Here is a 16773-nt window from a genome sequence, read left to right on the forward strand (position 1 = left end):
ATTTTCCTTTTAAATTAGTGATTATAGTATAGACATAAATGAGAATTGAAGGGCATATTGCTCTCATGGAGGCTATATAAAATACTAAGATAAATAGTCAGGAAGCAAGCTGTGCAATGCAATATAAAAAATTGCAGGTACAGAAGGTGCTGGACAAAACATATTTTCTGAGCCGAATAGCAAAAAAACAACATTAGGAGAGAGTGGAATCACTCATTCAGAAAACACTTTTGATCCATCAGTTGGAAGAAAATCCTCACAATGCCCTGGAATGACACTACATCATGCTTGCCAGGTCTCTGGAGTGTCAGATCCTGAGATTCTGTTGATGGAGCCTGGAAGTGAGAAATGATTCATGGATACTGGAGGAAGTTTAATGGAGTAGGAAAGGGGCATTCTAGCACCTGGTGCAGTCAGGAGTTGGTGCACATTCGGCATGTCAGGGTGTACCTAGTTATTCAGAATGGATCCTACAGTTGCTCCCCCATCCAGTGGTGCAAGGACCAGGAGACCAGCCTTGTCTAAAGGATGCCTTGCACGAGTCCTGTGGTGCCTGACACCAACCTAGGAATGTGCATCAGTTTGTTTTTATTCCTAATAAATTATCCAAACCCAAAATGAACATGCTTAAATTGTACAGTGATTCAAAGTATCAGATTTGTTAATAATTTGGAGAACTAAAGAAAAAACCAAACTAAAACAACTAAGCTCTTGCTTCAGCATACCCTACAGCACATTTAAACCTCTGACGCTGATTGTTTTCACAGGTGTTGGCAACATATAAATTAAATGAAGGAAGCACGGATGACTCAGTAGACCAATGTCGTTTTTCTATCCTGTTCTAACAACTGCAAAGAAGGTATAATTTATGTTGGCTGCCAAATGTTGGTAAGTAATGTTATATTTCATTGACACAAAAAGAGGACTATTCCAGATGACTGCTGTGGTCAACTTTTCAGAACTCAAAGCAGGGAGTTTTTGGTTTTCATAGGGACTTCTGAAGCTAAAGTTATTGGTACATTAAAGAAGCCAAAAGGAATATAGGAATTTTGGATATATTGACATACTGTGGTTTCAAGGAACAATGAAGTATGTACCCTTTTATAGCCATAATAGACCCATTCCTCATCAAAGTAAGAAAATCTATATATTTCCTTTCTCTTTTTCAGAGTAAATGTTTAATATTTCCAAACTGTCTTGAAACAAAGTTCAAATATTTATGTGAAAAAGGCATAAATGACAACCTGATTTAGAGCAGGAAAGTAGCAAATAAGCATATCCAACATCCCCAATATTACGGATTTCCTGCTTCCTTAGGTGAAGTTTGTTTTTCATATTGTAAAAGCTTGCCTTCATAATGGAACTTGCACAACTAATACTTTGAGAAAGCTATAAGGAACCTCAGTTTTCCCTGCACCACGTCTGGCCAGGTTGAGGGGATAGTTGATAAAGGTGTACATTGACCACAACATTCGGTCCGGACCCCATCCTCATCTAAGGCACTTTTTAGGCTGCCTGATTCAGCTCAGGATCCATCCAAGTCTCCTTTGTTTTCTCCTCCTCATTTGGTATTGGAAAATTTAAAAACTGCTATATATACATATACCTTTGACAGAAGTGAATAAATCTTTCAGAAACACAAGCCCATCTAGAATGAGTAACGCCTGCCAAATTACAGGCAGATAGGTCTAGGGACATTTGTGATGCACACCTTTAAAGTTTGGTTTTATGTACATTTTATATTTCCTTTATAAAAAAAGGAACTCATAACTTTTTAAATTTTGGGCATAATTGAATGAAATTTGCAGACAAAGTAGCCCCTTCTGAGGGCATGAATGCCTCCAAATTTCAGAAGTATAGTAGCAGTGATTTCTCTACAATGGCAGCACGTACAGTTTTGGGGTCCTCTGATTTCATTATTGGAAAATTTAAAAAAATGGTTATACTTGCTGCAGCCACCTCTCTTTCCTTCCACTTTTCTTCTGGAGGGCATTAAAGAGGTTAATACTGCAGAGATTAGGAGAGAAGCCTAGAGAATCTCCTTAACGTGGGCATTGAGTCAATGGCCAAGTTGAAGAGACTCTCTGGGGTGGTTTTTTGAAATCTGTTGTATTAACCCTTTCAATTTCCTTACAACCTCATGGGGGAGGGATTAAATTGGCTAAATGCAAAAGGTAACAGAAACAAACGCGGGAGGGAACAGCCATCCAGTTCACTGGATTCCAATTGGATCAGCAGAAGCAGCTCCCATCCTAGGTGCAATAATAATCTACATTACTGTACACTACTTCTCTTTAAGGGGGACCAATGTGCAATTGACACAGTGTGCAGTAAAGGAAATCACATATGCAGCACACACAACAGTGATCCAAAAATAGCTAAAATAAATAAATGCAATGTTCCAAATACGTGAAGTTTGCCTTTTGTCCCAGAGAGGAAATTTTACTTGTTTTGTGGCTGTTCCTTTTTATATGTTGTTTGATGAAATATGCTAAATTGACTTGTATTTTTATATGCATTTTTTGTATTTTGTATTTATATATGTACTGAATTGTGCTAGCCTATGGATCTGAGTAATAAAGATTCACTCTATGTGAAACTAGTGTTTGCTAAAGTAGAAATATCTGAAAATAATCTGCAAGGACTCTCACATCCCTTCCAGGGAATTAATATGAGGCTTCTAAAACATATTACTATTACTATTATTGTTTTGCAGAGCAGGCTAATTGCTGGTTTTTATTTTTATTTTAAACCTTGATACTTGCTCCCTTTTATTGGCATTCTGGTTTCATTGGTAGCTTTAACTGGATGTTTTAAAATGTCATTGCATGTTATTATTTATTACGTTTATGATCTGCATTTCTTCCATCATGAAACTCAAGGCAGCAGTATCCCTAGAGTTTCCAGGAAGCCTTCCTTACAGCCCCAAATCCATTCACCTTCAGCAAGCTACAGCATCATGTGTCTTGAAGGCCATACCCATGTCATATTATGCACCATCCTTCTCATCCCTTTCTTTGAACCAAAACAGTAAATAAATAAATAGCACTAACATGGGATTTATAAGACTTCTGTGATTAGACCTTTGTGCTCTCCCAGTTTTATGATTCTGCGTTTGTTTACTGCAGTCTCCCCTGACATCTCTCCTATGGTTAGTCTGTGCAAAGTCAAAGCTGATTTGTTAACTTACTTCTTGTGTTCTTAAGAAGCTCGTGGGAAAGGGAAACTATTAAAAACTAATTTGCCTGGTGTGAGTGGAACTGGGCCAAATGGTGCTCTTTAAAGTATCTGGAAACTCACTGTTTCTCATCCCCACCCACTTTTTTCATAATAATCAATTTTATTTTAAGGCTGAACTCCTATACAATTTTACTTAGGAGTGCAGCCCATTTAATTCAGTGGCATTTACTTCTGAGTAAGCATGCAAAGGACAACACTGTTAATGGTGCACCTTTTTGCATCAGGGTTGGGGAACCTGTGGCCCTCCAGATGTTGCTGGGCTACAAATCCCATCATCCCTGACCATTGGCCGTGCTGTTGGGAGCTGGAGTCCAACATGTGAGGGTCACAGGTTCCCCCATCTCTGCTTTACTTGTCTACTCAAAGTTCAATGGGACTTACTCCCAGGTAAATGGATATAGGGTTGCAGCATTAACTACTTATTAACATCTCTCTGCTGTTGGACATCAGATGTTTGGATTTCTCTACCCTCTTCAGAATGGCTCCAAACTTTTGAGCCCTGGTGAGACCTCAGCCATAGGTTAATATCCGAAATAATGGTAAATGTAATTTTGACTTGCTTATAGCAGATGACTTATACCTCAACTTTTGCCTGCTGTGACTGAAAGCTGTTTGGAAATTGTTGGGGGGAAGGGGAATATGCATCTTTGCTGGGGAGGGTTAAAGCTAGTTATTACAACTGAAAATTGTTAAAAAACGCAAAGCTGCCTGTTAAATAAATAAAACCTGGTGGATCTCCCTGGTTTCAGTGAGGTACATTTTCAAGCAGTTTCATGTTAATTAATTTCAAACGACATGTAGTCAGTATTTAGAGTACAGAGGTAGATTTATTACAAGAAATAATATCTGGAAACCCAACATTTTTTGAACAATGCATAGCTCTTCATCAGATGTAATAATGGAAGTGAGTGATGTCATAAAATATCAGCCCAAGAAGCAGAGCAATGTAAATGACTGAATTGCTCTTGAAATTATATTGTTATAAATCTATCTGTCTTGGTGGGTGAGTTACAGGGATAGTAGATTGATAAACTATTTTGCTGTTCAATATAAAAGTGATTCAGGCTGCAATCCAAGTTGCCGTATCTCAAAAACAATATTGTAGAGCTAGAAAACGTAGAAAAGAGCACCCAAAATGATCAAGGGGCTGGCACAACTCCCCTATGAGGACAGGTTACAATATTTGAGGCTTTTTAGTTCAGAAAAAAAAGACAAGTAAGGAAGGACATGATCAAAATCATGCATGATATGGAGAAAGTGGATACGGAGAAGCTTTTTTCTCCCTTTCATAATACTAGAACCAGGAGTTATCCCATGAAACTGAATACAGGGAGATTCAGGGACGACAAAAGAAAGTACTTCTCCACGCAATGCATAGTTATAGTATGGAATGTCCTACCAGGAGATGTAGTGATGGCCACCAGGTTGGATGACTTTAAAAAGGGATATGACATGTTCATGGAGGGTAACAGACCAACCTAATCCCCCAGTCTTCAGTGCTGGACTGGGTTTGTGATAAGGGTGTTCTTCTGCCCTGCCCAGCTGGGCATCTGCTGGCATCTGCTGGTATCCACTGTCAAGGAGCATCCCAATGTAACTGTCCAAATGGCGGGCAGAAGCAACGACCAGTGGTATTCCCCACCAGAGAAGCCCCTAAAAGGGGACGTTTGGGGGGAAGGGACAGGGTTGAGCCTTCAAGCCTTCACATGTTCTGTTGGATCCTCAGCTGGCCCTGCTACCACCATGTGACAGCAATCAGCCCGATCTGGGCCTCTTTGCTGCACCAGCCTAGGAGCTAACATAGCAAAGGGACATTTTTCCTGCCCCCCCACTCCACCCTTACTAACACGAGCGGCAGAATTGTGGATGCAGAGTTAGTTATTCCACTCCATTAAGTCCCACCACTGCCAGCCATGGGGTTGGATTTCCCCCAAGACCATCAGTGGCTACTAAACATGATGGCTATATGTTACGTCCAGTATCAGAGGCACTATGCCTCTGAAGACTAGTTGCTGGGACACACAAATGGGGAGAGTGCTGTTCACTCATGTCCTGCTTGTGGGGTTGCCATAGGTATCTGGTTGGCCAGTGTGGGAACACAGTCCTGGATTAGGAACACCAAGGAGTGGCTCCTCTAGTGGGTTGGAGCCACACAGCAATAGCCTCCCAGAGCAGTCTCAGGGCTGTGTGGGTGCACTGGAGGAGCTAATTTGGCACACACCCTGGTGCCCTCGCACAACCCCAAACTCACTGCTGCCTTGCCCCCCTCCCAATGCACTGCCACTGGGAGGCTATTGCTGGGGTTCTGCCCCACCAGGAGAACTGCTCCTCTGTGATCCTTTGGTCTTGTGAGTAAGCCTCGTTGAAGTGAGTGGGATTTATATTTGATTAGACTCATATGGATTGCGCTATCAATTATTGAAATTGTTCTACCTCTTAGGCTAATACGTTTACTTCAATAATAATTCCATTATTACTCCTGATGAAGAGCTATATATAGCTCAACGTGGGTTTGGTTTCCAGATTCTGTTTCTTATAATCTATCTCTACACTCATTTACTGATTGCATGGCATATTTCCCCCTTGTAACCCTCTTGGGAAACTTTGTTATCTAAATTGACAAGAGGAAAGATGGCACTTAAAAAAACTCTGCTCAAAGCAAATAATAGAGTAAGAGTAAGCTGATGTGCTCTACCCTCACATAAAACAATTAAGGTTTTTCAGTGGGCATAACCCACTGTTTGATTTAATGCAACTGTGGGGAGGGGGGCATTCTGAATTTGATCAAATGAACAATAGAGTGGTGTTTAAGTTTTTTCTGGTGGGCTGTCTCTCAAGAAATCTCCCTACCAAAGTTTCTTTTCCTGGGCAGGGTTGGTGGTGGTAGCTACATGGGTCTGATTAATTTACCCAGAGGTAGGGATGCAAAGATCTTCAGCTCCATTTTCTGTTTTTGTCCAGTCCCAAAGTAAGTTCTCTGCATTAAAATTCTCATAAAAATTCTTCAGCATTTTAGTGTGAATTTCTCCTAATACATTTTTCTGCAGTTTTGACTAGTGCACATGTTTTTGCAAGTAATTTCTCCAAATATAATGCATTTTGTATGCTATTTGCATTAATATATTCATTTTTATGCTCACTTTCCCCTAATGTTCGATTTTTTAAACTTTAGTTAGTTAGAAAACTGCATTGCAAAATTCGAATAAGTGTAAATTTGGAAGGACGGTTGTGTTTCGGTTCTCATGTTGTTTTGGAAAGTGCAAATTTGATGGATTCAGCTTTAAAAGAGAACTGAATCTAATTTCTCCCCATCCCTACCCACAAGTGAGAAAGTAACAGCAGGAGATAATGTTGACTGGGAAAAGTTTAAGCACCTCCTCCCTTCCTGTCACTCCTCTTATGAAATTCAGAACTCCCTGTAGCTGCATTAAAGTGTGTGTGTGTGTGTGTGTGTGTGTGTGTGTGTGTGTGTGTGTGTGTGTGTGTGTAAATGTGAGGTATTTCATGCGCCTCCCATGGCAACATTAATTTTGCACTCGGAATATTGGCCTGTTTTATGTTTCTTTCCAACTTGCTGTTCTGCTTGATTTGGTGGGATAAAGCAATTCTAGAATATAATGGTTGCACAATATCCTACTATCACAAGCATGATTCAGGGACGGTTAAATTCTTTTTATTTCAGTAGAATAAAATAATGTGTTTAAGTCAGCACTTAACTCACTCATTAAAACCAGTGGGACTTAAAAGTTTTTTCTGGATCATGCCATTTTTGATATGAACATGACCTCTCCTCTCCTAGGTACTTGTTGGTATCTTTTTTAAATCAGGGGTAGCCAATAAGATGCCTTCTGGATGTTGTGAGCTACAATTCCCATCAGCCCCAGCTAGCATGACCAATGGTCAGGCATGTTGGGAGTTGTAGGCCACAAAATCTGACGGGCACCATGTTGGCTACACTGACAAATAATATTTAGCGTTTATATAACAGTTGGTAGCATAACATAATTTTGTAATCATCTTGCCACCATGTAACGTAGGTCATGTAACATCTATATAGTGAGAGGGAGGGAGAGAGATAATGACTTGACGTAAGGCTATTTAATGATTCATAAAGAGGCAAGTTCAAAAACCCAGGCTTCCTGTTTTGTAACTCACCTTTGCCCATTGTGCTATACCAATCTTTAATTCACTTCTCATTTCTTTCAGGAACAAATGGAACATGGAAAAATATATTGGGCAATAAAATTATGTTGTGCTTGTGTAAAAAAAAAAGTGCTAGTCATTAAGTAGACTAAAGAGAGGCTGAAAGTTAAAACACTACGCTTAGATGATTTAAGCATTGTTCTGTTTAAATGTGCAATATGTTTCCAAAAATGAATTGGTCTTTGGGGCTGAATAAATAGTTGATATATCAAGCTCCATTTTGAAACGATCAAATATTATCTGGGTGTATAATTTTTAAGACTTGTATAATTAGTTGGTCATTGTTTGCTTGTTTAGAATGGGAGACATAGAGGGCTCTATGTTGTGGGCTTCCAAATGAGCAGTAACTCTGTAGGGATAGCCATGTTAGTCTATTGTAGAAAAACAATGAAGAGTCCTGTGGTACCTTAAAAACAAGTAACTATTTTATTTTGAAATAAGCTATGCTTACTTCTCTAGATAAAGTTATGGCCTACTAGTTGAACATAAATGCTTCAGCTGTATCATGATTATATTGAGAGCCCTCTTTGTGTTAGATTTCCTGTGCCTTTTACAACAGGTGCAGCTTTGCCCATCTCTGCATCTCCAGATTTCCCTATATCTGTTTAATTTCTACCTGTCACCCTGCTGCTAAAGAAGCCCTGCTAGCAAAAAAAGGGGGCAACCCTGATACAATATCACCAAATAGAACCATCACACCAGCTGAAGCATTAGTTTTGAACTAGTGGGCCAGGGGTGACCTATCCATATAGGTGAACTAGGTGGTTGCCTAAGGTACCCAGTTAAGTCAAGGGAAAAAATACAAATAAAAAAAGACAAATAAAATAATAAAGATTGTGTTATTTCAATTCTACTTAACACTAATGAGGTTGCTGTGTCAGTGCAAAAATTTCTGCTTGCCTGACAGTGTGATCTCCCCTCTCCCAGTGACCTGTGGGGCTGATTTGGGGGAGCATAAGGGGAGGAGAGGGGGTAAGCCATGTTCCACTAGCGGAAATCCTTGCAATGGCTCCTGCTAGCAGGATGTTTAGTTGAATTATTTCAATTCCCATGTGCATACAGAAGGAATATGAATTATTATACAGCTACGAGAGTTTTTCACATTCTGCAATGTTAAATTGAAAATACCCCCATGCCATTCTGACGCTTCCCATAAGCTCATTTCAAAACAAAACTTTACACAAAGTATAGTCCTGAACTCAGAAACACTTGCTTAACAACCCTCTAAATTTTCATGGTGATACACAAAACATTCAGAGAGAATTCAGAGTTCAAAGTGTACAAAGAGAGAGAGAGAGAGAAGTCCCTTTTGGACTTTTTTCTCTAAGAGTTCTCATAATCTGTTGAAATTTATTAAAAATCAGCAATATTCACAGAGTACCTGTAATCCTATTACTGACCTTGCCCCATATTCTGACCTTCATTTTCTGCAGTTTAAAAGTTAAAAAAAGCCTAGCTGATTTTTAATTAATTTAAGAAATTCAGCATTGAACTCAATGATAAGGTGAGCTGCTCATGTAAGCATGCTCAGTAAGAACCAACTGTCATTGTTCTAAAACCCAGACTCACAGCTGCTCAGCCTGGCTAATCACAGGGCCACACCCACGCCAGACCTTTATTTCACTTTAGGCAGTCATGGCTTCCCCCAAAGAATCCTGGGAAGTGTAGTTTGTGAAGGGTGCTAAAAGGAGACTCTTATTTCCCTGACAGAGCTCCAGTGGCCAGACTGGTTTAACAGTCAGCCACTCTGATTGAAGCTCTGGGAGGGGAACAGGGCATCCCCTAGCAACTCTCAGCACCCTTTACTAACGACTCTTCCCAGGATTCTTTCAGAGAAGCCATGAAGGTCTGGTGTGGATGTGGCCAGGAACAGCTTTGGTTTAAATTTGGGTGGAAGGCTACATGTGCCTGCTGTAGAATAAAAAGGTGGGGAAAATCCTGAAAAGTAATGATACTGTTCACAATGTTTTCCTTTTGGAAAGGAAAGGGGCTTCCCCTCTGCCCAATGCCCACCCACCCAATCTTCTCCCGTCCCCTTCCCCGCCTGCCTCTCCCCCAGCTCAGTTTCACCTATCCTAAGGATATTTGCACAGGAGTAAATTCCATTGAACTCAATAAGCATGTAAATGATCAAACCTTTCCTCCCTCCTCCCTCCTATCCCTTCCCTCTTGCCCCTTCCCTCACCCTTCCTTCACCCTTCTCCTCCCCCATCCCCTTCCAATTCCCTCCTTCCTCTCCTCCTCCTTTCCCTCCCCTCTGCCCTCCCATGGTCAGTTTTATCTATCCTAAGCATGATTGCATGGGAGGAAATCCCATTGAACTCAATCAGCATGCGATCAAACCTGCCCTCCCCTCCTCCTCCTGCCTGCTCCCCTCCCCGTCCTCCCCTCCCATCATCTCCCTTTTGCCCCTTCCCTCTCCCTTCCTTCACCCCTCCCTTCCCCTCCCCCATCCCCTTCCAAGCCCATCCTTCCCCCTCCCCTCCCAATCCACTCCTTTGGACATTGAACTTGTCAAGGATTTTCAATACCTCGGCACAGTCATTAACCAAAATTGAGACAATAGTCAAGAAATCAGAAGCAGGCTAGGACTGGGGAGGACAGCTATGAGAGAACTAGAAAAGGTCCTCGAATGCAAAGACGTATCACTGAACGCTAAAGTCAGGATCATTCAGACCATGGTATTCCTAATCTCTATGTACAAATGAAAGTTGGACATTGAAAAAAGTAGGTAAGAGAAAAATCAACTCATTTGAAATGTGGTGTTGGAAGAGAACTGATTGCATGGGAGTACATCCCACTGAACTCGATAAACATGCAAATGATCAAACCTGCCCTCCTCCTCCCCCTCCTGCCTGCTCCCCTCCCCGTCCTCCCCTCCCTATCCTCTGTGGTCAGTTTCACCTGTCCTAAGCATGATTTCAGGGGAGTAAATCCCTCTGTACTCAATAAGCATGCAAATGATCAATTCATTCTCAGCAAACTTGCACAGGATATGTTTGATTTACTTTGCAATTTTAGTGACGTTTCCTATAGTAAATAATTCTCTTTTGCTTCTGTTTCTGTGAATATGTGAAGTACTGCAACACTTTGCAATACTAAAAAAAAAGCTCCAAAAACAATTGTGGAATAATGGCACTGACTGTTCTGCAGAATAGTTTCCAATGGACATGAGGAGAGTCTCAGTTTGCACAAGATAAAACAGTGGGAGGTGAAATATATTCTAGAAAAATTCTAGGTGTGCTCTATGTTTTTAATTGACCATGCCCACCTTTCCTTAAGTGGAGTAGTTTAAGCATAGCAGGCTGAAAACATGCATCTTGGGCAGGCCAACTTTGTTTTTTCCAACAGCTAGAGTCATTGCTTAAGTAGAAACATATTGTAATCAGTCTGATTTTACATCAAACTGCAGTTTCAGATTCAACTGTTAATGTGCCCACAATAGAAATAGAGCATAACTTCCAGTATGAAAAATAAAAGGTGAGCCACCACTTTGCAGGGTTGAACTAAAGGTGGGCTCTGAGCCTGGGTAGAATGACACTGATGGAGAGGGCAGTGGTGATATTTCAGGTTTCACTAGTAGGGCAAGATTTCAGAGTGGGGCACGATTTGCTCAAATTTTCAAGGATATCTTCAAGATAACCCCCCCCCCAAAGACTGCTTGTTTTAAGAGCATTTGTGCAGCAGCAGGTAGACGTCAGACTAAAACAGCGAGATAGAAATCAAATCCCGGACTGCCCATGAAGTTCCCTGGGCAACTTTGGGCCCGTCAATATCTCTCAGCCTAACCTTCCTCTATGGATAGTGAAGACATTCAGTCCTGTTCACATTTTAATACGAACCTACCTAATTCACCCGTCATGAAACAATACACAAACTGAACCACAGCTATTCTTTTAAATATGCACTTCTCTAAAATTGGTGACTCAGTTCTTCAACCAAATACCATGTAAAAAATGTATACATGGGGAAAGCGTGCATAAACATGCATATATTCATGAAAATAACATACAAAAATACATTATATTATGGATAATTGTTTGCAAAAATGTGTTTATTAGGGAAAATTCCTTTCAAAAATGTGTTAGAAGAAATTCACACTAAGATGCTGATGATTTTGATGAGGATTAAAAAACAAACTGATGCAGAAATTTGGATAACTGAACTTAAGGTTAGAAAAATGAGAAGCTTAAATTGACAGAGGCTGCACTCCTACATACTTTCTTGGGAGTAAGTTCCATTGAACCCAATGGAGCTTACTTCTGAGCAAACATGCATTGGATTGCAGCCAGAATTGTCCATTCCTACCTTCCTCACCGGCTTGTCCTCTGGATAAAAGAGGGAAACTATGGATGCTGTCCTGAGTTCCTTAGAGGAAGGTTGAGGAAACTAAGAATAATTTGCTGTGATTACTCTTTTAAACCCCATATCACCAGAGATATTGTGCTCCTGAGGAATAATCTGAAATACAGGAAGAGGGCAGTATTTTTCCTAAAAGGCTTCTGTGGTGAAGGGCACTTATTCCAGCTCTTCACAGTCTCTGCAGGATGGTGCTTGTGCAACAGGTATTAAAGCCACCATACAAGAATCAGTACATCTTCTAGAGCCATTACAGCCTCACTTGGCACAGTCTCCAAATCCATTTCGCTTAGCCTAACAGTTCCTTTCACTGTTGGCATGTGGCACTATTGTTCTATCTGCAGGAATGGCAAACAGTGGAGGCTGCCGTTGCCTGATTTTGCCCTCTAGATGATTTGGCCCTGCTTAAGTCACATCACAATGAAAGCCACAGAGCCGTCTCAGAGATTCTCTGAGGCAGCTTGGTGTTTCTCCTCTTGAAGTCACTCAGGTAAGGATATCTGGCAGCATGGAAGTCAACTCAAAGAAGTGCTTTTGTTTAAGTGCTTTGAAGTTGACACAGTCACTGTGAACAGGCAGCCCATGGCTGAAGGGAGATTTTTAATACAAACAGAATGACATTACACTTTCCCATGATGGGGGAGAAGGGACTGAGGGGAGCCTTTCAAACTCCCAGCGACAGCATTCTCTTCTTGCAAAGGGTGGGGGGCAGGGGAAAGACTAGGGCAGAGTCTAGCTTTGCTTTATACAAAAAAAGGTGTCACATTGATGGAACTGGGAAATGAGGAGTGAAGCAAATGAGAAACAAGCAAAGAATAGGTTTGGGGCCAGAATGTTTCAAGCAATGCCGTTTCCTAAAGTTCTATTCCAGCCACTTCTGTAGTGGGCTTTTATTCAATGAGGTGGGGGGGGGGGGAGAACTGAAACTCATTAAAACAACATCAAGCAGTCGATGCAAATAGAATATTTAAAAGACATTATCCAGGAACCCTGAATGCAAGTTTCCCTTCATAATATTTATCTGCAGAGAGTGGTTTTTCTCTTCTTCATTTCTTTCCTGAATGTGGTGATGGTTATAGAGTGACTGTATGTGTTCTGCTCAGCATTTGGGCTGTCATGATAAAAGGGCATAAACAGTGTAAATAATAGTTGTTGGCACATGAAAGGGATGCTACGTGGATTGTTCTTCTGGAGGACCAACCACCAGTTCTTTTGTTCAAAACCAATTGTATAATTTCTAGTTGATGTTTTTCAGAAACTATCATGGCCGTGATTCCTTGGGAGTGCCAAAGAGAGAGAGAGAAGAATATGGTATTGGCCAGAGAATTCAGCTTCCTAAGAATGTCAGCAAGCATTTTAAAAACAATAAACTAGCAAGTTTCTAGTCCTCATGACCATGGAGATACTCTCAAAAATATATGAGGAATTCCGCAGACACTTATACCTACAAGCAGAAGTCCATGTGTGTGGGGGAGGGGTTGTACTGCTGGATGAGCTTGGCTTCTCCCCACCTCCCACCCCCTTACATCATTTCCTCCCAAATTCAGTGCTGATTTCTCAGGCTAGGACTGCCATTTTTGGTGACATCCATCCCCCATTGCCTCTTGGAATGAGCCATTCTGCAGAAAAACAAAATAGGTTCCAGCAGCTGGTCAGACCTGCAAGGTGCTCCAGTAAGTAAGTAATTGTATAGTTATCACTGTACTTTTCTGCATTTCATTCCTGCTGACCTCACTGCTATACAGCCTTTAAAATCATACTCATTCACACACAAAGTAGCTCAGATAATAATGTATATATCTGATAAAGTGGACTGTTGTCAATGAAAGCTTATAATTTGTTGGTCTTTAAGGTGCCTCAATACTCTTTGTTCTTTACTAGACATTGAATACACCCAATATAATTCACAAATAGGCAAAAAACCTTGCGGTTTAAGAATGTACCTATAGTCAACAGATATTTCTATCAAACATTAAAAAGCAGGGAAATTGGGCAGCTACACAGGAAGTGGATTGGATTGTGAAAGACCAACCCAAATTGTGTTTGCATTTTGACAAATTTGTGGGGCAGTACAATATCTCAGAGAGGAGGTCAGGTCTCCTGCTCCCCTGGTGCATTCACTATAGCTGCCCAATTTCCCTGCTTTTTAAAGTTTGATAGAAATATCTGTTGGCTTTAGGTATGTTCTTAAATCACAAGGGTTTTTTTGCCTATTAGTGGGTATGATAGGTGTACACCTAAATAATGCAGGTATCAAGTGGCTCAATCCAGGGCTGAACTAAATGTTCTCCAGGTTTGATTTTTGCCTCTAAAGTAGAGAGTTCAGGAAGGCAAGGCACAATTTTCCTTTTGTTTTCTATCTTTGCTACTTCTTGTGGCCATTTTCCTCTGTTTTAATTCTTCCTTGCATGGCCCCAATCAATTTGGGATCATGTTCTACATATAATAATGCTATCAAGCTCTTTTGTTCATTAGATTTAGCTATGTGTCCTGCTAATGTCACCATAGGCAAATGAACTGCATGTGAGGGTGATGCTTCTTGTACTGATCACATGGGCAAATCTAGGCAGTTCTAGGGATTGTTCTAAGAACCAAGAATTTTAGCAGCCTTATTACAATGATTTTTAAAACTGCCGAACAGGAGGTGGAGCCCTTTTTATTTTGATTATCACTTTTATAAAACTAGTTTCCAATTCCAGTTCAGTATTAGCTCAAGGTGTGTGTTTTTTGAATAGCATGATGGAGGTGACAAAAATAAATAAATAAAAGCAACTGTCAAGAACAAAACCATTTACAGGATTTTATTTTTCTGTTGGAATCAATGGCAGGTGGTCTATAGCACATTAAAGCTCTGGTAGTCTTTTAATGCAGCATCATTTCAGTTCACTTGCTTTTGGGCTGGACACCTAATGTCAGATAGATTGGATCATCAGATGGTTCTCCACAATTATTAAATCCAAATGGTTCTCCACAATGGATGGGAACAGGTGAACAGGGAAAGGTCCAGTTTGGGTCCCCTGTTACTTTTTTGTAGGGAAGGATGCATATTAGAAAATATATTCTGGTGTCTTTACTCATCTACCTGTCTTCTCTAATAAACAATGGAGCAAGCTCCTTTGCATGGTCAATATATGATCTTCCCTAGTTATCCATCTTTTTTGTCTCTTGATATCAAAATGGGCAGCAGCTTTGTGACTTGCTATAAACAAATGTTTCATTGCATTACAAACCATTTCTTTGCTAAAACATCCATGAAATCTGCCTCCTGACACAGTTGCTCCAGCAAGCTAATCTGATTGTGATTGGCTGTGAATGAAATGGAAATGGGAAAATTTCACTAAGCGGGCAAACATGCTGAACTGATTTTCAGCCAATTTGAAACCCAGGTTGGCTGAAGACCTTCCGATAAACCCTGTAAGTGAAAAGCTGAAGTGCATCTGAATGTAAAAGCCAAAATCAATTTGATTTTAAATGATTTTCAACTGATTTTAAAAGGCAACGGTGTGGAACTTATGTGGAAGGTTAAAAGGCTTCAATTTGATTCCTTTCAGATGAAGACAAGCTTATTTTTCCCTCTTTATTCGATTTATTTCTCCCCTTAATCCCCCTACTGTTTTTCAAGGTCTCTGCTATTGCTTAGCCAATTTTATTCAAGAATTACTGGACCAGCAATGCAAAGTTGTTGTTTTTTAAGTCTGGAATAAAACACTAGATGAGACACTGAAAATAATATAAACAAGTGGAGTCCTGCAACAAAGTGTTACAGTGTATCCCTGGCATGTGTGTGTAATGTATTACCTGAACCTGTGGTTGAGTGGGTTGAAAACAAAAGCTAGCATCAAAGACAGGAGCACCTGCTCTAAGGACAGTCTTTCTTCATGTGTTTTTGTGGTGTTGTTTTTAGGTTTTGATCATTTAAAAAGTGCAATCAGTCTGCATGCCAGTCAATGGAACATGAGGATTCTGCATGCAGCTGAATGTTGGCTTGCAGAAGGTCTAAGAGGACAATTTCAGCCTGAAATATGACAGTGAACTACATTGCAGAGCTGCTGAAACTGCTCTCTTGCAGCACAGCCCTTTAATTAATCTGCAAGAGGCATGCAGCAGTGAGCTATACTCTCTCGTAAGTTTTTTTCTTAGTCCTCCAACCTGCACTGTGGAGATAAAAGCAATAGATAGCAATACAGGGTCATTGTAAAGCTAAGCTTCACCTTAACCCCCAACCTGCTTCAGGGACTGGACAGCACAGCAAGATTGATACAAATCCCTCAGAGCCTGACATGCAGTATCCAGTGAGCGCTACACTGTCACTCTCTCTCTCTCAGCCACTGCCCCTTCCAACTTGCAATATGGGGACCGTGAACTGCATTCTCATTGCATTGTATTGCAAAATAAACATATTTCACACTAAGAACTGAGTTGGAAGCATCTTCTCTTTGCTGCTGCCTTTTTGGGTTTTGGGGGGAGAGGGTGGTGTAGATATACTGGTGCCCAAGCTCAGCTGAATTTCTCCACTGACTTCTCAGTTTTGTCCTGGGGACATTTAAAAATAGCTTCTCAGTGTGGCCCAGGAAGTGACCTTTCCTGACAATGGTTCTTTCTACCATTTATTTATATATGATTTGTTGCCCTCCTGTTCTAGCCACCCTGTTTTATTTCCCTACCACCCAATTGCCAGGTTTTTTCCCTTCTCTCTGCCTTTCAACAGTATGTGCCACTGGGGTATTAGAATCTCCCTCCATAGAGTGTTTTTTTGACTTGTGTGTACCTTGGCATTACCTGCATCTGCCAGTATTCTGTCTTTATGCATTGGTGATGAGGCCTGGCTGCATAAGCATGGGCATAGGAAGACTTGAATCAGTATTTTTATTAACATGTTTGGGTATTGTGTTTTATTATGGTTTTTTACAATGTTTTAATATATTTTATGCTGTAAGTCATTTTGAGACACATCTGTGTATAAAAAGTGCC

General features: G+C 40.6%; 1 long non-coding RNA gene across 1 annotated transcript; it reads left to right on the plus strand.

Annotated features, from left to right (window-relative positions):
• Positions 1 to 793: 793 nt before the first annotated feature.
• On the plus strand, positions 794 to 16067 carry LOC133388320 (uncharacterized). The gene is made up of 3 exons (XR_009763736.1): positions 794 to 888; positions 13058 to 13479; positions 15707 to 16067. It is a non-coding gene; the product is annotated as an uncharacterized LOC133388320 (long non-coding RNA).
• The last annotated feature ends 706 nt before the right edge of the window (positions 16068 to 16773 follow it).

Source organism: Rhineura floridana, chromosome 7 (genome assembly GCF_030035675.1).
Source record: "Rhineura floridana isolate rRhiFlo1 chromosome 7, rRhiFlo1.hap2, whole genome shotgun sequence".
NCBI classification, from domain to species: Eukaryota; Metazoa; Chordata; class Lepidosauria; order Squamata; family Rhineuridae; genus Rhineura; species Rhineura floridana.